Raw genomic sequence first — 27,500 nt, forward strand, 5'->3', positions numbered from 1 at the left:
TCAGTTAATTAAAATCGCTTATCCTCAAAAGTAGCATTTATTTATTCACCCATATGTTTGCACGCATTGTTAGGACTCGTAGATACTGCATAGAATTTATGTTCGATCAGTACCGTAGCTAGAGATAACGCAGCACAAGATACCTACGAGATAACAAATGGATACATTAATTTTGATAATAAATTCTTCAAATAATTAACGCAATTAGACAGCCCTCACGTTGAGAAGATTTCCTTCGGTGCCAAAAGCGTCAGTTCAGATAATTTACAATTATTGAAAGTATACTATTTTTGATGTATACATTTTTCTGTTTCTTTCTCATTTTTGCCAGTTTCGTCGTCGTCGTCGTCGTCGTCGCTGCTGTTGTTTATTAACGTTGTAAATGTTCGAATGTCAATGTTCATTTTCATGAGAGTTCTACACTGTATACAAGGTATCCGACCATGTGTGTGTGTGTGCGTGTGTGTGCGTGTGCGTGTGTGTGTGTGTGTGTGTGTGTGTGTGTGTGTGTGTGTGCTTCAACTGTCTTCCTCTGTTTTATTAATCACATTTCAAGTACCTATTCTCATAGCACTATACTGCTGTTATTTGAAGGTAAGTCTAAACACGAACTGGAACCATGTGCTGGGGGAAGCAAGCTTCTTACCACACAAGCGAAGTTGGGGGGGGGGGACACAGACACACAAACATATACACATACATACATATATATATATATATATATATATATATATATATATATATATATATACATATATACGACAGGCTTCTTTCAGTTTCCATCTACCAAATCCACTCACAAGGCTTTGGTCGGCCTGAGGCTATAGTAGAAGACACTTGCCCAAGGTGCCACGCAGTGGGACTGAACCCAGAACCCTGTGGTTGGTAAGTAAGCTACTGCGTAACTATTTTATCGATTTTATGAACCTGGAAAGGGATGAAAGGCAATGTTGACTTCGGCAGAATATGAACTTAGAAAGTAAAGACGGACGAAATGCTGCTAATCATTTCGCCACCTTAAAATATAATACTGATTTCAAATTTTGTCACAAGGCCAGGAATTTCAGGGGTAAGTATAAATCGATTACATCAACCTCAGTATTCAACTGGTACAAATTTTATCAACTCCAAAGGATGAAAGGCAATATCGACCCCAGCAGTATTTGAACTCAGAACGTAAAGATGGACGAAATGCCGCTAAGCATTTGCCCGGCATGCTAACGATTCTGCCAGCTCGCTGTCTTAATATATAATATACTCGTTACTGCGTTTTTCTACATCAAAATTGTGTAACTACAGCTCCATCCTGATTTGACCTTCACCTCAATCATAGAAAGGAACAATTTTTCATAATATGAAATAATATAAACTCTACCTTCCTACATATCTTCATCATTGGTAACTCACTTGGTCTTATGATTTTGTTCATGAAGAATACGAATAGTTTGGTCGATAGAATTAAATCTGTAATATTATTCGTATTTTAACTGCTGTGATTTTATAGAAAATGTAATAACCAGAAAACTAATAATCATGCCTAAAATTCATATAATGGAGATGATAAATCGCAAGAATTGGGATACACCATGCATTGTATTAACACAAGTCCCAAATTTTCATCTGATAAATTTAAATTTCAAGATGTAATTATTTCTGACAATTTTTATTGCACTTGTTCATATATGTTTGGTTTCATTTCTGTGCTCAGCTCTTAATTTCATCGCTCAGTTATAATGAAGGCTAATGATATTTAAGTTTGCAAAATAACGGACTCAATTATAAATTGTTTTCTTCACTTTGTATGAACTTGCTGATCTTTGCAAATATCCAATGATGAATCGGTAGCTTGGAATTTTATAGATATCAATTATAAATTTGATGACATTCATAGTTGCTAAATATCAATGTTGTCTTTATTCATAACAGAAATCTGAATAAAATCAGAAGGAAATGTAAGCGCAGACATGACTGTGTGGTTAAGAAGTTCATTTTCCAACCACATGGTTTTGCGTTCAGTCGTAGTGCAGGGTACCTTGAGCAAGTTGTTTTCTATTATAGGCCGGGGTCGACCAATGCAATGCCTTTTCAGTGAATTTGCTAAAATAGTAAAATGGAAACTGTATGGAAGTTCATTGTGTGTGTGTCTCTGTGTGTGTACATTGTGTGTTTGTGTTTGCCACACGCCGCTTTAAAAACCCAGTGTTAGATCTACTCGTCTCAGTTATTTGACAGTGGCGATGCTGGAGCAGCGCCTTTTAGTCAACGAAAGCTACCCCTGGACTCATTCTTTTTGAGCCTGGTGCTTATTCTATTGGTTAATTCTGCGAACCGCTAGGTTATGGCGATGTAAACCAATATCGGTTGTCAAATATCGGATGGTGGGTGGGGACACACAAATACGCACACACACATAAATATGTATATATATATATGTATATATATATATATATATATATATATATATATATATATATATATATATATACATATATATATATATACATATATATATATATATATATATATATATATATATATATATATATATATATATATATATATGTTCCGTCTACCAAATCTCCTCAAAGTTTTGATCGGCCCGAGGCTATAGTATCAGAGAAGACACTTTCTCAAGGTGCCACGCAACGAGACTGAACCTGGAACCATGTGGTGGGGGAAGCAAACTTCTTACCACACGGCCATGCTTGCGCCTATATCTATCTATATATATGTGTGTTTGTGTGAGTGTGTATGTATGTGTGTGCGTGTTTGTGCTTTCCACACTCGCCGCTTGAAAAACCCCAATGTTAGAGTGTTTATGTCTTTTGCTCCGACAAAAGGGAACAGTTAAATATGTAACAGACGTAAAACGAAGACATAACTACCGCCGTCTATTTGTTCGATTAAAGCAAGGCCGCAGTCCAATGACTAAAACAAATAAAAGAAGAGATAATGCATTTATTACAAAACTAAAAATGAACTGATTCCAAAATACGACAATAAAATAAGTAAAAGCGAAACTTTGGTATATTTTATAGACATATCTCAAATTGCTTATTTTGCTATAAAGATAATATCATAGACTGCAACATTAAGAATGACTTGTTCCTACACTTGATAAAATTTTCGATATAGCTGTAGTTATTATTGTGTTTCGTTCTCTATATTATTTCATTTTTATTTTATTTTCTGCGTCGTATTTGCCATCCATCTCATACTTTCCTTTTCTTTTCTGCATTGGATCGGTGTTAAATCTATTTTCATTTTCCGCAAAACAAAATATGTACATGATATATTAATTTGAAACATTAAAAACGCCTTGTAGATCTGAATATAATTTCGAAATTCCGTTCACTTCAATACTTATTAATAAAATCGTTGAAACCTCCCCTTACACACGCGCGCGCGCACGCACAATCACACACACACACACACTTGCTACGAATAATCTATAATAATAATAATCTATTTTTATTTCAATCATTCATTAAGGATTATCAAATTATGTATATTGACAGCAAGGTAAGCGAATGAAAATAAAACAATATTTCTTTTCTTTTCTTACATATTTTCTTTTTTTATCTCCTTTCTATCACTTTTTTAGTTTCAGTCAGCGAGGGAAACTCGGCAAGCTGTATACCGTGTAATTCTTAATTTGTGGAACGTATCGATAGGCGTTCGTAATTCATCGAATTTACACTAATTGTTTCTCGGTATTTTTCTTTGCCAACATTGATATTACTGATGTGAACTGGCCGCTCTTCGTCATTAAAACCATGTTCCAGCGCCAATTAAGGCTGAATAATTAGTCACAGCTAACGTCATTATACTGTACAATATCCAAGCTTAAATATTGTTATCAGATTCCAATCACATGTTTGGCGAAAATTCTCGTGTAAACACTTCTCTTGATAAGAAATAATATCTTATTTTATTACAACATAAATGGCTTTCCGTCTTCAGTTTCAAAATCAACCATTTGTTTATTTAATTATTTTATTTATTTTCTACAAGTCTTACTGGAAACAGGGTTTTACTGTTTCATTGAGAAACGAGTTTCTTCTGGATAGGGCGATAGCATACAGTAGGTGTTGTTCTCCCAGAAGAACTTGGACGTAGTGCTATTATTTTCTGAAGATCATCAAGTAACTGAGACAATGTTGACTCACAAGCATCACCTATGATTGCAAAGGAGCTCCCCAACGTGAAGCCTAGACCTATTAGACATAGCAGCTAAAACTCCTTCAAATCAAACTTAGTCCTCTTAAAATAGGATGCGGTCGATGGTGTAGTCTGAACGGCAGTCGAAATGGTCATATATGGAAAGACTTTGGCCGTAACTTCACTGCTTATGACTCAATGGCTCTCAAAAACAACAACTCTAAGTCAATTATATGTGAGCCCAACTACCATAAATTGGTCGTTATATACTTTATCATATAGATATAAGGCCAACAATTTTTAAGAGAGGAGTTAATCGCTACTATATTTTAGTATGACTAAGGAGAGTATGGTTTGTTCGTAAATAAACGCCGAGATGAGTGATTTAGAAGAATGGCTTCAGAAAGACAGCCCTTGTTGCCTGTTGCGTAATAAAGTGTGAAATAGAAGTCAGATGTAGCGAGCTAAGATATTTTCCTTTACAACATGTTACGCCATAAGTGACGAAAAAATAAAAACATTGTTTAAGTTAATATTTTTGATCCAAAAATGCAATGTAGTATTTCAGAATTTCAGAATTAAATTACGTATAGAATGCAGCAGGAAATAAATCTGACTTATTTAACCACATCAGTTAAGGGTATTCTCACTGTTATTGCGTGTATTAGCTTTAGAATGGGGAAAGGAATTACATCCAAACTTTTCTTTTCTCATATCTTCTGATATATAATGTAATTAACTATTCTTTATTCAACTGTGTTTTAAAGGAGGTGCTACAGCAGAGAGTGTAATAAAAGCTTAGTATAAATTATCAGTCGACGTATAACACTAAAATCCTCATCCGTTCACGATGAAATGTTTTGGCAGTAATCTTATTACGAGTTGGATTTTAAATATCTTTTCAAATACTATTTCAATTTTTTAATGCCTTCAGAAGAAAAAAACACGTTGACGCTTAGATAAGTGAACTGGTCTGGTTGTGCCTCATCTTATAGAAACGATGAAGGACTCTGACCCTTGATGTATTTTGAAGAAGCAAAGATTTCTGCTGATATCTAAGATTGTAGCTTTTTATTGTTATCGATTGCTGAGATCGTACGATGGTTATGCTACTAATGCAGGGTGTTTTTGGTACAGGAAAGAACGTCCTCAATGGTAAAGTGAAGTCGGGTGGGTTTAATTAATTATCTACTTAGCAATTTTAGGTTTCACTCGCTGATCTTGCCATATCCGGTCACTTCATAACATACTAATGAACTAGCTCCTCTTCCATCTTGTTTGTCTGAGTTGACCATCGTTCGATGCTTTCATGACATGGTTATAAAGAGCCTCTTCGGGAGGGGTTAAATTTTTCTGTTAGGTTTCATGTGAATATATTTCTTCCTCGGAAATTTGAGATAAATTCGCAAACAGTACTTTGTTAGGGAAATCGTAACATCCCTATTAGATGGCTAATGTTAAGGGAAGTTACTGAAATGATAACGGTTAACTATTGGTTGTTTTAGTATTGTTCGTGGCAAAGACAGTTGAGTTGGTTGTTATGATAATGGTTGAGGAGGGTACGGTAGCGTTGACATTGGTATCGATAATAGTAAGTGGAAAAGATGCAGAAAGAGAGAGAGAGAGAGAGAGAGAGAGAGAGAGAGAGAGAGAGAGAGAGAGAGAGGAAATAAGGTAGAGGATTCTAGGAAGTGAAATGTGTGACGTCACTGTACCTTTAGTTATTTCATTGTTTCATTCTTTGTGTATCAATCTATCTCTCTTCAACTTTCTCCATTACCATCAGCAATGTCACCGATGGCGTCTCCGCACTACTACGACTGTAACAACCAACGCCCATGTCCCCGCCACAACCACTACCATAACAACCAAAAGTTTCTTGTCTGCTTATTGACACGTGTATAGTTAATTGTGTGTGTGGTGAGGATTTACGTATGTGCATGAATCTATTACACTTTATATCATTTTACACTTTCCAAAAGAGATACAAAGCAAATGCTTACATGCACTAAAACACACAAATATACACGCACACACACAAACACACACGCAAACGCATGCACGTAACTACACTCAAAAACAGATGCGAAATATAACCGCATCAAATACGCAACTATGCATACGCATGAAAGCATATAAACAATATTTTTTATGTATATTTTCTAAATGAAATTAAAATGTTAAGTTATTTCTTTTAACCCTTAATAATATTTTGAATAATACTTTAAAAAATAAAAGTATTTATTAAAGTTTCAAGGTCAGATAGAAACCTTTAGAAAACTCTTCTCTCTGAATAACATATATCATAAATAATACAGCATAAATCTTCAATTAATTCCGAGTATAATATACTTACTTGCTAAATCAATACAGTACTTTGAAGTAAGTAGCTGTACATTCATCGAAGCATTATGAAGGAAATGACAGGATATAATTAGTGAGAATGGAGATATTTATTTTTGATACTGTACAGCGAAAATGAGTCCAGAAATGTACACATATACAGCAGAGTATTAAACGTGACATTCATTTCTTTCTGTTGCATTAATCGACTCCGTTCGAAAATGTCGATGGGGTCAAGGGTTCTCAGTCATTTAAAAGCTACGGAGACAATCTTCATCATTCATATACAGTCACCCCTCGCCATATCGCGGTTAACCTATCGCAGTTTATTATTTAAGATTACGTCAATTCATCAGTGGTGTTATTTGAATTTATAATAAAATAAATTTATACAAATCATAAATATATATATATATATATATATATATATATATATATATATATATATATATATATATATACTGTACAATTCTGTTTCTACTTCGCGGGTTTTCATTTATTGCGGGGCTGGGGTGGAACGTATCACCCGCAATAGTCGAGGGATTATTGTACTTGTTTTTAATGGATCATCCGTTGATGTTCAATACTAACTTGTACCAATTTAAGTATCGAAGCTTCGCTACAGAAAATAATAACGGATTGATAACAGTAATTGAATTATTTTATTGCGGTCTTTGCTGCAAGTTTTACGAAGCCTTATTCATTGATTGAAAGAATTATTATTTAATTTATTGAATTATTCAGGAGAAACATAACAAAGTATCAGCTCCCAATAAACCAAAATGAACGAGCTGCTTTCGCTCACTTATCGATATCACAAAATTTATCTGAAAGCAATTTGTGTGATGTTTTCGTCGATATATTTCACGAGATTTTCGAACCATCGACCCTAACAATACAGTCCAAATTTGTAATTACTACTACATCATAAAAAAAAAGTAAAACGAAAGTAAACGACGGAAATATTTACAATGTTTATCGCATAAATTAAATTATACGTTTTGATAAGCAGCTTAAATTTTCGCAAAACCAATACGTTAAGTGTGAATTATGTTCTATTCGCAACACGTTAATTACAATAACATACAATCCTGATTACTTCCCTAGTGGAATGAAGATTTATCACCTTATTAAGAGTTCTTATGAATAAAACCGATAAATTTTAACGAAAGCTATATTAAAGCTGAAATGCTTATTTACATACACCGAAACAAATACAAACATCGACTGTGGCAATTACATATAATCATATAATCACAGATAAAAGAAAATACATGAACACAACAACATACACACAGACACAAACTCGTTGAATCACACAAACACACAGTCTCTTAGATGTAAATATATGCAGATATATCATGATACTGTTAATAACAGGCATAAATATTTACAAAAACTAACAGGAAAAGGAAACAAAAAACTACAGCAGAAACCTACATAATTACAAGTAAACAACATAGCACCAGCATACACACACTTAGATGTGCTGAGGACATTTCGAAATAAGTGTTATTATGGTAGCTCCATTTAAAATCCGATCACGCAGGTGATGGACATGTCTGAAATATAACTTCAAATGTAGGGGAGGTCAGAAACAGTTGTATATTAGAGAAATACATTGTCAAGACGTGACATTATTACGATTAATTTCCTATTTGCTCTTGAAATTTTATGCATTAGACATTAATAAATGCGTTTCCTACTGCCTTGAAATTTTAGCCGTCATTTAGGCAAAAGGCTTCATATTTCCTTGAAATTCTAATATAGTTGAGGTTACCAACGGCGTATTGGACTTATATATAGGACGGTACTTAAGTGTATATACTTACATCAGTCACAAAATATCAGTAATTGGGTTTAAAGTCTTTCCATGTATATAAACTACTACCTACAATGTAACTACCATAGTTAAACAAACATATAACTTAAGATAATAACGTTAGATGAACGTAATCAATAATCAATCAATCAATCGGGAAAAAAAAAGAAACTACCATTTCAATTACATACTTTGCGTGGAATTACTTGATTTAAACCATTTCTAGTTATAGGCACAATATATATTTAAATACAACGGAACGAATCTGATATCGTAAAGCTTAAAATGCTCTGCACGCATGGTTATTATTTTGTGTCTGTCTGCGTCTGATTGCCTTTTTCTTTATTGAACTGACTGTCGCGAATTGTTACTTATAAAATCAGAGTTAAATGATGAAAAATAATTCCCGTGCATAGAATTATGTATAAGAGAAACAACAAGCTGATAAAGGATGATATTAGATAAACATTGAAAGTATGATAGTATTCAACCTGCCGAGAAACACGCACACACACACACCTAAATACATAAGTATGGGTTATCTTCTTTTTTTCCTTCGGATGTTATTTAGGAGAAAGAGAAACTGTCCAAACATACCATGGAGCATAAAAAATGCATACATACATGCACAAACACGTATTCACTATATGCAAGCATATATGTATACACATATGCATACGCATGTAGCAATATGAATCATGCATCTGTGAGTGTGTATATGTGTGTGTTTAGAAATTAACACAGAATTATATATATATATATATATATATATATATATATATATATATATATATATATATATACATATACACATATTTATATCTATTTATCTATCTATTTCTGTATACATATTTCTGTACGTGTATGTGTGTGCGTGCGTGCGTGTATGTATGTGTGTGTGTGTGTGTGTGTGTGTGTGTGTGTATTTACGTGTATTAGGCAAAGGGAAAATTGGACAATGTATTAGTTTGAACTCTAAACTGAGGGTTTGTGTCCAGGCCCCACTGCAGCTTCGTTGTTTCCTGGTGACATGTTCTGAATGATCGTTCTATAAGATTTAGAGAAAAATTTCATTTGAGGTAGCGTGTTCCGATAAATTCAAAAGCAGGTGTATTCCTTATCATCGTGAGAGTTAAGAGTTAAGCCTTTAATGAATGTTCAGAATATAGAATCCGCTTGAAATAATAGCAACCATCAAAATTTTTCGATGTCAAATTTTTTTTTTTTACGTATATATACACATATATACACAAAGAATATCATAAAACTAGACATTTGTCACAAATCTTGAAATGTTACGATGATTCCATTGTAACATTCGTGTGTAGGCAAAACGTTAGAGAATGCAATCGAGTTGTTTCTTGCAATAAACACATCTAAAGCATTTTTTTTTTCAGATCCTTAATATGCTACTGTGGGACTCAATTTACTTAATTTGCTTACGTGGACCCCCAAAACCTCCCATGGACCGCCAGGGGTCATACGGTCTCTGGTTGAAAAATCACTGTCTTAAGCAGTCAATTCGACCGTCGAATTAGAACAGAGAGCAGTGGATGGATGCCTTGGGTCTGCAGATGGCTGAGGTCCACAAAGGTATTAGGGAAAATTACATAGGTCTGATCACTGTGATTAGAATTTTTAAAAGGCTGAAATGTAAAATACGACAATGCTCGGTTATCTGTCATTTATCAAGGTATGTATATTTTTCAATTCAAAGATGAAACTTGAAAAATGGGTTTGTTGTTAAATTTAATAAAATATCTACGTTTTGAGAAGAAAATTATTTCAAAAGTCTGGGGCCCATGAGGACACTCATTTAAATTAAAGGGTTGGTTGGTGGAAAAATTGATGGGAGCGAGCCACTACCATAGATGGTTCGTCGTTGGCCCGTTGCTCAAGTGTACGTTTGTGTATGTATATATTTATAAGAATGTTTAAATAAATGCATGGATGTATGTGAATCAGAAACACTTTGTGACAATGTAGGTGGTGCAGTATCTGTCGTTGTCAGTGTGTGTTTGTTGTCAGTGTGTGTGTGTGTGTGTGTGGTTGTGTGTGTGTGTGTGTGTGTGTGTGTGTGTGTGTGTGTGTGTCTGTGTCTGTGCTGGACTAGATTGTGAGCGACGTCTGAGCGAGGAAGTGTGTATGCAGGAATCATGCAAAGCCTGAGAATCTAAACGTGCATATTTATTATCTGCTTCTGCATATAAGGTTATGTAATTTGATTGAACAGTCGTATATACGCACACATACATATGTATATAATCCTCTCCCTCTTTCACTCTTTCTCTCTCTCTCTCTTTCTCTCTGTATATATCTATACACACACACATACACATACACGCGTGCGCAATCATACGACCATACAATTATGTCAGTTCATTCATATTTGATTGTGAACGTATGAACGTGTATGTAAATGCACCAGATAAATATCTGTGTGTAAATGCGCGTGTGTGTGAGGAGAGAGAGAGAGAGAGTGAGAGAGAGATAAAGAGAAAGAGAAAGAGAGAGAGAATGACAAACAAACAGAAACAGTGAAGCAAGGGGGGAGCAAAGAGAAATAGCATACTGTATGCGACAGAGAGAGAGAGAAAAAAAAACAGACTGAGAGACAGAGAGACAGACAGCGACGTGGAGAGTGAGCGACAGGCGAAGATGGTGAGGAGATGGAGAGGAGACGGAGAGGAAGGAGCCTGAAGAGATCCATTGCAACATTCATAATATTCTTATGTACTTAAAGCATATTTAAAACACGTCAAAATTGAATGTAACCAATAAGGATTTAATAGAAAGAGCTAACGAAAATATAAGTTGTAATCCGATCCATTATCCCTCTTCAAATATGAACTTAGCGTAATTTATTTTTATCTTATTTTATTTTATTGCATCGTGTTTCTTTTTATTCTAAATTTATTAGTTATTTACTTTTATACATTCTTTGGATTTCTATATGATTGGAATAAATTTGTATTCTGTAAGAGATATGAACGTGTAGAAGACGGTGAAGTGAGTGAAAGTCTTTGCAGCTACGTGAACTGTTTGTTCAGGTCGTGGAGTTCTGTGCTTACGTAAGCATTAGAGGAACAAAAAAAATGCACAAACACAGCAGATATACTCAGACTTATTCCAACGCATATCCATATGCGTAATTACATTCACGTACGCACACAAATAGAAAGTGAGTGAGAGTTAACCTGAACATGTATTCTGAATACATTGAATTTCTTTTAGCCTCGAAGTGAAATGCAGGTCTTCAGGGTAGACCACATGTTCATTTCAAATCGAAGCTAATAATTTGCGATAAAATAGTCCTTAATTTAACGCACTTCTCTAACCTGTGACTAAGCAGAATTCTACTAGATATTTATATCTGTTATATTTTAGCTGTTTCATGCATTGGGTCGCTCCAATGCTGCAGCATGGGAACAAATCAAACATAGTACTTTCTAAGTTTGACATTTATTTTTTCGCTGACGTTTGCTGAATCATTAAGTGACTAAGGTAGAGATAAATCAGCACTGGCTGTTTGGCAGTGGGTGAACGGACAAACGTAAACACAAACATAAACTCACATATATAAATATATGGCGCAGGCGAGGCTGTGTGGTAAGAAGCTTCCTTCTCAAACACATATTCCCGGGTTCAGTCCCACTGCGTAGCACCTTTAATCAGACTATTACTATTGCCTCGGACCGACGACGAAAGCCTTCCGAGTGAATTTGGCAGGTGAAAGAAGCGCCCTTGTGTGTGTGTGTGTGTGTGTGCGTGTGTGTGTGGGTGGGTGTGTGTGTGTGTGTGTGTGTGTGTGTGCTTTTGTGTTTGTGTGTGTGTGTGTGAGTTTTTCTCTGTGTGTGCGTGTGGGCGTGTGTAGAGCTACTAATATTTTCATGTTGTAGAGATACAATAATTTGGCAGATTTATATAACCTGCCATGTGTTTTCAAACAGTTTTTCAGGCTCAGCGCATACTGTTAGACGTATTTAAAAAGGTTGTCTATAAGGAAACATTGTTAAATTACATTGATATTGTTCTTTAATAATTTGATCATACCTTATTTGCAACTTCTAAAATTGTTTATTTTGAGCCCTAATGTGATTTAAACAATAATTAACGTGAAGACAGTGAGAATTGTAACTGCAGCTATTAGCGAATTAAAGGGTCCAGTCTTCGGTGACTCAACAATATCAGTATTGCTTATAATGGAAGTAACGGGCATTAAATGGATTTGTTAGTATGTTTGCCATTATGTGACCAGCTTATGAATGGATATGTCTGAATATATGCAGATGCTTAAACACATGCGCAGAGGTGATCGGATATGTTATTCTATACTTATATGACTTTGTGTTTTTGTTCGAGTGCATTTGTTGCATGTCATACGTAAGTAAATATATAAACTTTAGATATTTGAACAGAATGAGCTACAGTTATTGATTTATATGCATTACCATTGTGACACAACACCATTTAAGATTAGTCTTGTCTTCAAAAAAAATCAATGATAACAACCTGCAGTCATTGGTTTCCTATTCAATACCTCGCTTGCATACTAACTCCAATATTTTATTGCAAGAAGTAAAAGACACTGGGACCACTGCAGTGCATACAAAACGGCACAAATATTTATAGTGTTTTCTATACCAAGAAAAGAAAGCACTGAAAACCAATAATTTTTTTCTTCTGCAGAGTATAGGATGAAAGTTCTATAAATTCTTTTTTTTTTTTTTTTTTTTTTTTTTTCATTTCAAAGTTTCAGCTCAGAGCTGGGGCCATGCTGATGCGAGTTGTTCAGTTCGGCTTCTGTTCATGGTTATCTTATAAACATCGTCATTACCTGAATTTAGATCAACATCAGTATCATTATGATTTCGTTTTTCACATGGACGAGGGACACAAGCTATGGAATCATGGGGCATGGGGTTGATTGCTGGCATAGGTGTGTGTGTGTGTGTGTGTATCTTATTTCTTTACTGCCCACAAGGGGCTACACACAGAGGGGACAAACAAGGACATACAAACGGATTAAGTGCATTATATTGACCCCAGTACGTAACTGGTACTTATTTAATCCGCTCCCCTAACCACTGGGCCATTGCGCCTCCATATATATATATATATATATATATATATATATATATATTCTTTTTTGCCATTAGTGTAGTCTGCCAACGTTGTAACCTGCATCAAATTTTGTGTGAAGCTGTGTACTGGTTCTTGATCTCCTAATTACATTCCGTTCCGAAACATGCACGATAAACACTTTTAACGAACTCTATTGGTATGTGTCTCTTTCCACTCAACAAATACGCCACGTATTTCTTAAAATATGTTCGAAAATCCTCTAGAGATATCTCTAGAAGCTATTAATAAATCCATGGAGTGAACTGATTATTAATATCTGAAATGCAAATATAAATTATATTATTCGCAGATAATATTATGTATGATAATTACGTTCAGTAAATACCCAACAGGAAAACTATTTTATATGATGTCAATTAAAAGTATATGCATTCGAAAAAGAGATGAAAAATATCAATATTCAAAAAAGAATTATTCCATTAATATTTTCAAAAGAAAAAGATTTAGGGGGAATAGTAGGTAACATTTTTAATTAGGCACGACGAAGGGCTTTTTAATAACCTCTTAAATTTGATCTAGTTTGTTGATTTTATAAGTACAAATAATATGTGTGGGAAAGGTGTTCATGTCAGGCAAATTTATTTTCTCAAATCTATAAATCAAATCCTACTGATTTTTACAATAGCAATTAAAATTTTTGTGTCTTACCTCTATACGAATTCTGAATGTTTACACTACTCGTGCTGTCACTAAATATTTCCAATTTTATACATCCGGTACCATCGGAAGTATCTCTATCCAACGAAGAATACTATCAAATACTATCTTATAGCAGGGTTTCTCTTTTCACTTGTTATACATGTGGAAATCTGGAAATATCTACAAAATTTATACTAAAGAATTTCGATTCAAGAGGATGAAAAGAACAGGTTTTAATCCAAATCACTACAATTGTTTCAGCGCATCGTTATCTGTCGGTAATCGCTGAACGTTACACATATTATACACATTAGTGTGCTCATATGATCCAGAGCACTGGTTTATTAGTTTGAGTTTCCTTTTATTTCTACCTTCATACTATTCTTAGCATCCCATGAACAAAGAGCATCACCGAAATACAAACAGATATCACTGAAGAAAAAATACCATAAAGAAAAAAGGATTAATACAGACAGACATACAGACAGACCGGCAGGCAGGCACACAGTCAGGCAGAAAGACAGACAGACAGACAGACAGACAGACAGATAGATAGATAGATAGATAGATAGATAGATAGATAGATAGATAGATAGATAGATAGGTGCGTAAATAGATTATGTACGTACATGAATGTCCGTCTATGTAAATACGTCCATAGTCATTTTATCACTTATTCGAGTACAGTAATCCCTCGACTATCGCGTGTATTACATTACAAAACCCCACGCGATAGGTGAAAATCCGCGAAGTAGGAACGGTACTGTACTGTATATATTTTGTTGCTCTTCTTAAAATTTGTATATATTTATTTTATTATAAATGCAAAACAACCCCGCGGAGGAATCAACGTAAGCTTAAATAATAAACCGCGATATGTGAAACGCGATATGGCGAGGCATTACTTTATCACTATCTGTTTGCGCATACATGTGTATGGGTGAGTTTGTGTTTATTTGTCGTGCCAATCATATTCCTGCAGTTTTTATCTCCAATTGTCTCTACATGTTCTTACTGTGCTGTGTTGATAGTGTAAAGTAAACTGTTATTCGAATCAGATGACATTGGAGGTGAAATATAGGATTTAAAAAATCAATAGTAATTAACAAAAAAGAAATAACATATCTTGAGAAACCGCTATTATTTTGGGTTATCAAGGTTAAATATTTTGTGTTTGTTCCTCAATGAATATAGGCCAACATTATCAATGAATTGAATAGAAGGAACAGTGTTTGTTTATGAATAAATGTGGGACATTTACAACGAGTAACTGAACGCACACATACAAAGAGATAACGTCTGTATTTAAAGATTACTATTATTTCTGTTGTATGTGTAAATATCTGCATATATATATGTGGCCTTATCTATATTTATGTATGTATGTCTATCCGTGAGTTTGTGTGTATATGGGAATGTATGTATGTTTATCACTATCTGTGCGTATCTGTTAGCGTTCGGATTAAAGTATATGGTCTTTTTTATATATATTGTTGCATGTGTCATGTATACTCGGCGGTATGGTCATTTAGTTAAGAAGCCCGTCTGCAGTAACATTGTTTCCTGTTCAGGCTTGCTGCGTGCCATCTTGGGAGACTGTTTACTCTTTTTATATCCCAGGGCTGACTGATACCATGTGAACGAACTTGGTTTGTTTACGTTCGTTCCCATAACATTAAGGATTCTTCAAAAGAGACAGATAGAATTAGTAGCAGACTTCTAACAAATAAGTACTGAAATTGATTTGCTCGATTAACCACTTCAGGAAATCTTCGGAAGAAAGGTGTTGGCAGGCAAACTGCTTTTTCTGTAGCAAACTACAAAAAAATGCTCGTGTTTATTGGCAGTATGATCCGCTGCGTTCCTGAACAAGAGGTCCCAACCCTGAAATATTGAAATACCACTTGAATTGAATTGAGCTTGTGTACAGTACATACTTTTGATTAGTATGTACAAATCATTTGTGCAGGTCATTCAACAAGACAATGTAGAAGATTCTTTCTTGGACTACGTGAGACTACCATCACACACACAGACGTATATATATATATATATATATGTGTGTGTGTGTGTGTGTGTGTGTGTGTGTGTATACATTTAGGTGTGATCGATGAGTTTAGCCACTGCAAATATGACTTTAATGAATCCTTTATTTTTAATTCACATAGTCCAGGAGCAGTTGCAGTCGCTCTTCATTATTCAAATAAAAAGCCAGCTGTTATTTACATGCATGCATGACTATGTAACATGCGCCATTCGTTCACTAACTCTTGTTTTATGTCCCTACGTAATCGCGAGGAGACAAAGAATTTCTCAACTCCTACTCCCTTTTCCCCGGTGACACGTCCAGGACTTGACAGCAAGAGGGAGAGAACAAAGTGAAATGAAGGGCTACCTAGTCTGGAATCGAACCTACAACACTTTGATCGTGAGTCGAACAGCCCTAATCACTATGCCACGAGCCTTCTCTGAAAGTTAGGATGGGCGATGAAAATGTAGCTTATTGTTCTGTTTAGTTGGGGCTTTTTTCTTTTTCGTGTGTGTGTGGGTGATGAAAGATATCACTTAAATGGAGCGTGTTTGACGATTTAGGGAGCGGCTCGCTACATAGTCGCAGGACTTATTAGAAACAGTAACTCAATTTCCACTAAATCACATCGTACTTTGTTAAAATAGGGGATGGGAGTCAATATATATGGATCAAGAGGGGGCGAAACAGCTGCTCGGTAACGTCAGATAACTGAAGAATGACTTGCGCTTCAATAATCATTACACAACATCAAAGTGAGATACGCTGGGATATGAAGCGTGAAGGAAACTTGAGGCTGTAATTCTACACAGACAATTAAATGAAACAGCTATGAGCAGGAATCGAACATATATCATCGGCTTGGTTCATAACACCAGTAACATATTTATTTCTTTATTGCCCACAGGGGGTTACACAGAGGGGAAAAACAGGGACAGACAAAGGGATTAACTCTATTACATCGACCCCAGTGCGTAACTGGTACTTATTTAATCGACCACGAAAGGATGAATGGCAAAGTCCACCTCGGCGGAACTTGAACTCAGAACGTAACGGCAGACGAAATACTGCTAAGCATTTCGCCCAGCGTGTTAACGATTCTGCCAGCTCGCCGCCCTAATACCAGTAATATATTGGTTTCAAATTTTGGCTCAAGGCCAGCAATTTCAAGGAAGGGATTAAGTCGATTATATCGATCCCAGTGCTCAACCGGTACTTATTTCATCTCCCTCGAAAAGGTGACAGCCAAAGTCTACCTCGGCGGAATTTGAATTCAGACAGAAAAGACGGATGAAATGCAGCTAAGCATTTTGTCCGGCGTAACACCAGTAATATATTGGTTTCAAATTTAGATACGAAGCCAGCAAGTCTGAGAGAGGGGGAGTCTATTATATTGGCCCCCAAGGTTCAAAAGGCACTTTTTATCGACCCTGAACGGATGACAGGCAGAGTCTACCGCGGTGGAATTTGAATTCAGACCGAAAAGACGGACGAAATGCAGCTAAGTATTTTGTCCGGCGTAACACCAGTAATATATTGGTATTAGTTCTGTCGACTATACATCTAAAGAAAACACGTTCTCTATTTTTTTTTTTAAAAAAAGCAGTCTTGTATCAACTGGAAAGAAATCAATAACCATTTCTATTGGACTATCATGGGTTCATAATTCAGATGTATGACCACAGAGAAAATAAGAATTATAGGGAAATAATTTGTTTGTCATTGTATCAATGAATATTTGATTATAGAATCGAAAGTCATAGTTGGAACACTCCTTCATCTGGAAAGAACGAAATGTGAGTTAATCTACTGGTATTGATCAACTAGCACCTCTTCCATAATATCTTTTATTCCAAAAGAACACACATTTTGCAAATATAAGATAAGAGAACGCGAAAATCAATAGCGATGTTGACTCTGAATGCTAACTTCGATCACAGATAAATCAGCATCTTATTTCTTTTCTGTTTCGTGTTTTTTTTTTCTTTTCTTTTATCATGTTTTATTTTTTTTCATTTCTTCCGTGCTTTTTAAAATTAATTTTTTGCTTTCTTTCCTTTTTTCTTAGTTCTTTTTCTTTAGTCCGTGATAGAGAATGATACTTTCAATAAGTAATAGTCTCCTATTTACATTGGAGATTTTTTATTATTACTTTTACCATTGATATAGATGGTCTTTTGTTGATGAGAATAACGATGATGTTGATGTGATGATAGTTTTTTTTTTGTTATCACCGTCGTCACCATCACCATGGTTGTTGTTATTGTTGTTCTTGCTGTTCTTGCTACTATTGCTATGCGGTGTAGGTGTGTCTTAGGAGTTCCACGCACTTTTGTTAACTAAGAAAGAAATACTGCGAAAATGGTTTTCTTTTTCACTTGCATATTTTTGATGATGAAAGAGCTGAGTTTTAGAATAAGATGGAAAATCTGCAAAAAGATATTTGATTCTGTAAAGATACAAAATAATTCTAACGCCGAATATAGCTCACAAACCGCATAAGTACTCTCTCTATATAAATCTCCACATTTTTCTGTTACATCGACTTCCTCAACACAGCACATACAGAATTTTTCAATAGAAGTTTTGGAAATGAACGAAAAGATTTCTAGCTAAAAATCGTTCGTTTGTATAGAACAGTGACACAAACAATATGTTGAAGCTGTCCCCAACTTTTATCAGGTTTTATTGGAAGTGTCCCTATTAGTTTATCCGTGCTGCTGTCTGCAAGAATTTGTTAATGTTCCTATTGTTATTGTAGTGTAATAATTACTCTTGCCATGCAACACGGACAGGTGTTGCAAAGAGTGATCGGTAGAGCAGAAATGGCGCGAGACCAGGGTGTCATTGCTGAGTCGGATGTCTCGGAGGAGTTCCGTGAACCGGTCAGCCAAGCGGCGTCTCGTTTGCCCGATGTATAGAGAAGGGCAGAGAGAGCAGGAGATGCAGAAGATGACATTGGTAGAAATGCAGGTGAAGGAGCCGGTGATGTGATACGGTCGATGATGCGTGCCGGTGGGGAGAGTGGTGCTTGGAGAGGTAATGGCAAGTACGGCAGCGTGGGCGGGAGCAGAGGAACGAGCCGGGTTGGGCGGTTGGGTCAGGGAAGAAGCTATCAGCCAAGAGTTCTCGTAGTTTATGGGCTCGTTTGAAAGAAGGGAGGGGTCGGTTAGGGAAGATATGCGAAGTGGAGTAGTCGGACAGGAGTCACCGGAAGGCTCAGAGAATGGTGCGTTGGAGAGGTAGGGTGGCGGGGTGGTAGCTGAGGGGAAACGGGAGGCGAGAGACGGTGGGGTGGGTTCGGGGGCAGAGAGCAGATGCACGGTTCACGGAACTTGCTCTGGCAAAGGCGGTGTGGATAGTGGTGAGGAGATATCCACGTAGGATGAAGTGGCGAGCGATGAGTTGAGACTGAGTTTCAAAATCATGGTCGTCACTACAGAGCCGGCGTAGACGGAGGAATTGGAAATGGGGGATGGAAAGCTTGGTGTGTTTAGGGTGGGGGGAGGAAATGTTGAGGTAAGCTTCGTTGTTCTGTGCTTGACTAAACTACTACAGTAATTTATTCAAGTACATAATACTATAGCACATATTTGGCGAAATTGATGAAAACCTTGTGAGAGGAATTTGGAGCGCGAACACGATCGCTAACATATGTCTTGGATTTCTCTATTTATTCTTCTATCATATGGAAACATTTTTATTAATCAATATTTGTGTACGATATACTTATACACCCACTTTTATCTCAGTCATCACAGTTGATGTCATGACCCCTCTGATGTAATTTTTTTTAGCTTCTGTTAGTTTAAGCCTATGTCTGTGTATGAAACAAATAAACATATACATATATGTATGCACACACACACACACATACACACACACATATATATATATATATATATATATATATATATATGTGTGTGTGTATATATATATATATATATATATATATATATATATATATACGTAGTACATATACATAGATTGCCAGCATTTGATATTTATACATAAATACTCACACACACGCACGCATGCTTATACATATGTATGTGTATATACATACATATGTATATATATATATATATATATATATATATATATATATATATATATATATATATATATACTTACATGGATAAATACATACATATATATACATACATATGTTCAGAAGGATGGCAACACAAATGGCAGGGGGTAGAAGGAAGCAAAAATTTTCAGAAAGAAACGAACAAAATACGGAGTAAATGGGGTTAGCTTCTTTGATAGTTTGAAGGAGAGCTTACATAATATAAAAATGTCATTCGATCAATTGAAAAGATTGCGTTTTTGGAAATGACATTTTCGCCAACAGGCAATGAAGTGAAAATTATTGAATATCTTTCCTTCGCTGTTCACACTTAAGAGTGACCAGAATAATTTGAAGAACAAGATTCTTAAGAAATAGAGATATCTTACTGCCAGGTCGATTAACTTATATTAGTTGCCATTTTCGTAGCTTCACACGCTGCATAAAACATTTCAAACTCTCTGACGCCTTCACTGAGTCGTCTGTAAACATTAACTAATAATTCAATATTAAATAGCGATTTAACAACCAGTGACTCTACTCAACATAGGAATTGAACAATAACGAAAAGCTAAGCCGTCGTTGAAGTACATTAAAGCTTAAAGACAAGAAATGAAACATTAACCATAATAACTATAATTATATATTATTCAGATGTAGCTCACTGAATCGATAGATTAGGGGCCTTTCAGCCAGTCAAATGGCAGACGTTTTCCTTACTCGTTATGGAAGCTGCGTTTTGTCAAATATGAAACTACTTTTACTCGAACTTATGAGGTTAACTTATCTACAAGTTCAGAACTTAAGTAGGTAGATCCGTTGCCGTAATCCACTGGAACAGAGAATATTTGATTATATCAATTTATATCTTATATCTGCGGTCTAAATGGAACAAGTCACGAACTGATAGACGCTTGTAATCAGTAAATGGCACGCAATTGCATCAGATAATCATAAATTTTAGAGTTTTAAAATACAAAATTAAATTCCTTATGAAGCTTAATGTGTCTCTGCTTGTCTGTCTATCTATCTCTAGCCTTCGATTTTCATCTTTCCCTCCCATTTAGCATTCCCACAGCCTTGAGTATAGTTTAGAATCAATGAACTCAGTTAATTCGTCTTTGACCATGTGACGAAATTCGGTTCCAGCATCGTAACTAATTACATCACGGTCAATTTTCAATTAATTGGGCGTCCCTTTATGTATATGGTTTTCTCTGTTTAACTCGCGTGCTTACACACACACACATACACACACACACATACACACACACACACACACACATCTTTCTTTAATATCACACTGAGTAAAAAGTAAGCAACGTTTTGAACCATGAAGAATTTGTAACGGATCTTTGGAGTTTGGAACTTTTTTTAAACTTTTTTTTTTTTGCAATTGTCTCATAATACAGACATAGAATTGTCCAAATGCAGCAATAAATTAACATTGATACATTTTTCACCGTTGTTACAATCATCTGAAATTAATTACAATGTCCGCTTGTTTATAACGTCCATTGTATAAGTACCCTTGGTAACATAATTCTGATATTAACACAGAATTCGCTATACATGTGTGTGTGTACGTATGTGTGTGTGTACGTATGTGTGAGTGTGTGCGAAAATACTTAGCCACGCCACAGACAATATTTTAAACTGTACGTCATTTCAACACTTTATTTTATCTAATATTTGGAAGTAAACTAAAACACTCAGATACCAACCATCTACAAATGCTGACGAATAATGTTCCCTTCCCGTCATAAATCGAGACCGTATACTAAATAATCTGGCAGAAACGTTAGAACGCCGGGAGAAGTGCTTAGCGATATTTCGTCTGTCTTTTACGTTCTGAGTTCAAATTCCGCCGAGGTCGACTTTGCCTTTCATCCTTTCGGAGTCGATAAATTAAGCACCAGTTGTGTACTGGGGTCGGTCTAATCGAATAGCCCCCTTCCCAAAAATTTCGAGCCTTGTGCCTAGAGTAGAATAGGATATGTTTGTTCTTCCTCTTTTGGTTTATTTAAGTATTGTAGAAAACAAAGTCCCTTTGTTATTAAGAATTTACTAATCATTGTCTATATAAATTTTATTTTACCCTAATATTACTTAACGTCTCTACCCGTACCAAAAGCATTTAAATTTAATGTCTATTTTCTACAATTCATACTTAATGTATAAGCATTATTTTACATTCTAACACATTCTGCTATTCAGCTAAAACTGATATTGTAGGCGTTTGAGTTTAGCCTTCTTAGAAACCCCACCAAGAAGGTGTCTCTCTCAGTATTGCCTTTCCCCCCTTTCTAAGAGACCCTTAAGTTTCCTTCTCGAGTCATACCAATTCATAAGGATCGGTTACCCAGCTTCCATGGCGTATAAATTCCCCCACCTGGACGGGACTCCGGTCCGTCGCAGGATTACTCAGTTTTGCCAGCTGAGTGGAGTGGAGCAACATGAACTGAAGTGTTTTGCTCAAGAAGAGAACGCGTCGCTCGGGAATCGAAGCCACAATCTTACCTACATATGGACATTTCCATGACTTATGGACCAATAACTAATGTTCAATCTACATATTGATTTTAAATTTTGGCACAAGGCAAACGATTTCGGGGGAACAGTTAAGTCGATTGCATCGACCACAATGTTCAACTGGTACTTATTTTACCGACTCCGGAATGATGAGAAGCAAAGCCGATCTCGAAGTCATAAGAATTTAGAGCGTACTGTCAGAAGAAATATCGCTAAGCATTCATCCCAATGCAGTAACGCTTCTGCCAGCTCGCCATCTTAATTTTCAGTGTAAATATTAATACAAATTTAATTTCAACCGACACGACACGAGCAAACTTCACACTAAAACTGACACCCACAGCGTTATACAATATTTACTTTAACTTCGAGTAACCTTATAACATAAACAAACACTCATTTTAACATCACTTATTTGATCCTCGAACTAATATATATATATATATATATACATATATAATTGTATACATACATAACCTGTAACTTGATTCAGTTTCTACTCAGTTACATTTACAAGCTCCAATTTAATTTCCCATAGGAACATGTAAACATTTTGAACCATACAATTCCAACTACAATAATAACCTTCTATGAATTTACAAAAACTTTTTCATTGGCTTTTCTCTAATATTCTTGACTAATTATATTTACCATATGTCTCTTCACAAACCCACGTTCCCTCTGTGTGATATTTTCTTCAACAGCATTTTGTATATTATAACAAATTATATTTATAATAACTTTACAATTCATTTTCTTAGACATCTCAAATCAATTATACTTTACAAGTCGCGTATGATGTACTTATTTTAATCTTGTAAACCTCTTAATAATATTGTAAGCTCAATTGTTTTCTCTCTAATGAGCACCGAAACTTCTTTCATATAAACATCTGTATGTGTGTGTAAGTGTGTGTATGTGTGTGTGCGCGGCGTATGTATGTGTCTATACGTGTATATGTATATATATATATATATATATATATATATATATATATATATATATGCGTACATATATGCGTGTATGTATGTATGTATGTGTATATATATATATATATATATATATATATATATATATATATATATATATATATATATATATATATATATATACACATACCTATATATGCATACATGTATACACATGTGTATAAGCATGCATACATGCATATATATCCATACGTACACGCATATATATGCATACATACATGAGTATACGTAAAAAAATGCATGTGCTTACTATATTCTCTACCACACCATAACATGTGCATACATGTACACACACATACAGTCAAACACACACCAAACGTATAAACACAAGCACATACATACATGTGTGTGTATGTGTTTGTGTGTGTGTGTGCGTATCTGCATGCGCGTGTGTGTGCGCGCGCGGCTTTATGTATGTGTGCTTATGTTGAAATGCTTATACTTAGCAACATAATCTTACACCTATTCTTTTCTGTTTTTGTCATTTATTCACGAGCGACTATATGTAGAAATATTACCTGTATATATGAAACAAAAAATCTTTATCTGTTCCACGTCATTTGAAACCACGAAGCTAATAGGCAACCTCCTATAGGCAAATGACATGCTCTCTAATCGAACAGAGTTTATTGTACGAGGTACTTTTTGAAGGGTCACCTGACGAAACCCATCTGCACCGAAGGATGCGCTATAACCAGTTGTATAATATCTCAAGTGCGAAGGATGGATGGATCAAAGGGATCGTTGAGATCAATAAGGAATATCGTGAATTCCAATTTCCATTTCTTTCATTTGTTAGATAGATAGATAGATAGATAGATAGATAGATAGATAGATAGATAGATAGATAGATAGATAGATAGATAGATACTTTATAAATGTGAGTGTATGTAGTTATCGATACTTTGAATATAGCATATATATATTTATACATGCATACACACATACATATATGTTATATTCAAATTTGTGAGTAAAAAACGAAGCTACATATGCTAATAAATATTTTATTCTCATAGATACGTTTCACTGGATAATATTAAATAATATAAATCTCCATATGTGTGTGCGTGTGTGTGTATGTGTGTGTGTGTGTCAGTCAGTGTGTGTGTGTGTGTGTGTGTGTGTGTGTGTGTGTGAGCGTATATTATGTGTGACGTTTTACCCACATAACTATATTATCTCTATAACTTTACACAGTTTTCATGAGATAATTAAAGTATCGATATATATATAATCGACTCTATATATCTAGGTATATATATATATATATATATATATATATATATATATATATATATATATCAAGTTTCCTTAATCTTATATACAATTACCCTTCAAAATTCAACACATAGAATCTCTTAATTATTCATACTTTTATTATACTAAAAGTAACGTTCGATTTTGTAAACTAACTTACAATTTTCTAATTTAATTACGCCTGCATTTATGACCTGCAGCCAGTAACAAGAAGGTAGAGAGAGAGCCAAGTTTGATAGATTGTTATGTATATTACTTGCTGTTAAAGTGGCGAGCTAGCAGAGTTGTTAGAGTTACAAACAAAATGTTTAGTTCCATTTCTTAGCCTTACGATCACAGTTCATATTCTGCCGATGGCGACTGTGCTCTCATCATTTTGAGGTCGATAAAATAAATATCAATTGCGCAAAGGGATTGATGTAATCGAACAGCTCTTTTCTCAAAAAATTTCGAACCTGGCTGTGTGCTAAGGAGTTTTCTTTACTGCCAACTGATTCTGGGTTCCGTTCCCCTGCGTGACACCAATGGCATGTGTCTTGTACAGCAGTATGTGTCTTGTACTGCAGCGTTGTACGGCGGACTTCTTTCAGTCTACTGAATTACTAAATCCATTCAGGCTGCAGTGTGACTGAACCTGGAACCATATGGTTGCAAAGCAAGCTTCTTGCCACATAGCCATGCCTGCGCATATATATATATATATATATATATATATATATATATATATATATATATATATATATATATATATATATATATATATATATATATATATATATATATATATATATATATATATATATATATATATATATATATATATATATATATATATATATATATATATATATATATATATATATATATATATATATATATATATATATATATATATATATATATATATATATATATTATATATATATACGTGTGTATGTGTGATATTGATACATAAAATATTGGTAAAAGATCGTCTATATTAGGAGGATGAATATAGTATTAATAGAGTTACCAAGAATAACAAATTACTGAATACATAAAGAAGATAGCTTATTAATTTGATGGGACTTAAACCTTCTTTACCATAACAAATAGTTATACGTTGCCGATTATCCAGACAATTGAAATAGGGAAGAAACGTTACAATACACAAGCACATATAACAGTAACTAAAGCGAAATAGAATTACTGAATGAAATGTTACTGCATGCCGGAGAGCCAGTAGAAAATGCCTCAAACATTTTCTTATACGAAAATCACGTTATTTGATTTTCATTTCACAGGTTGATGACGTTATAGTTTTATCTATTCAATATCGCATTTCCAAAAGCAAGCAAAGCTAAATAGGCGCTGATTGGTAATGAAGTTGAATTGTTTATGAATATGAGTGTATGCATTAACACAAACACATTCTCACTCCTTCTCTTTCTCTTCTTCTCAATCTATCTCTCCCTCTCTATCACCTTATCTATCTATCTCACATATGCAGACACATTGTTAAAATGTAATTAAACATGACAAAGATTTTCTCGAAAAAATTATATTTCTTTTCTCCCAAAAATTCTTTTTTCCGAGCATGAAGACATAACGCATTTAATGTTGAATGAATAATGTTTATGGGAAACCAAATAATGTCGGTGAATGAAGATTTAACGCAATCAACTAATGAAAATGTACTTTTTCTTCCGAAGTTTTCTTTTAACAGTGCTGAGAAAACTACTATAGAAACGAATTTGATTATCGAGGATACTAGGGCACATTTACCACGAAAAATAATTGATTTCTAGTAAGTGAATCACGGAAACCGAATTTACTGTTAATGCTATCATAATCATTGATATATAATATATATATATATATATATATATTTATATATATATATATATATATATATATATATATATATATATGTATATATATATATATGTATATATATATATATATATATATATATATATATATATATATATATATATAATATATATATATATATATATATATATATATATATATATATATATATATATATATATATATATATATATATATATATATATATATATCCACATTTATATATATCCACATTTATATACACGATTTAAGACATGATTGCTGTTCCGTTGCTTCACAGTAGAGACAGGGTAATAATTTTCAATGTTCCAAGATAAGATTTTAGGTAAGCCAGACATCTAATATATTTCTGCAACAACATTATACACTGAGACATTTCCAAGCAAAATTTGGCATTAATGATTTAAAATATACTTTGTATTATATTTGGCATATCAGGTACTTGTAGTTAATTTCAAACCATGCGGGGATGTGATTTATATATATATATATATATATGTGCGTTTGTGCGTGGGTGGGTGTATTTAGGTATATATGTATATATATACATATCTGTATCTATCTATCTATATATATATATATATATATATATATATATATATATATATATATATATATATATATATATATATATATACACTTATATATTTATATACA

The sequence above is a fragment of the Octopus bimaculoides genome, chromosome 19, assembly GCF_046866305.1.
Source record: "Octopus bimaculoides isolate indiv1 chromosome 19, ASM4686630v1, whole genome shotgun sequence".
NCBI lineage: Eukaryota > Metazoa > Mollusca > Cephalopoda > Octopoda > Octopodidae > Octopus > Octopus bimaculoides.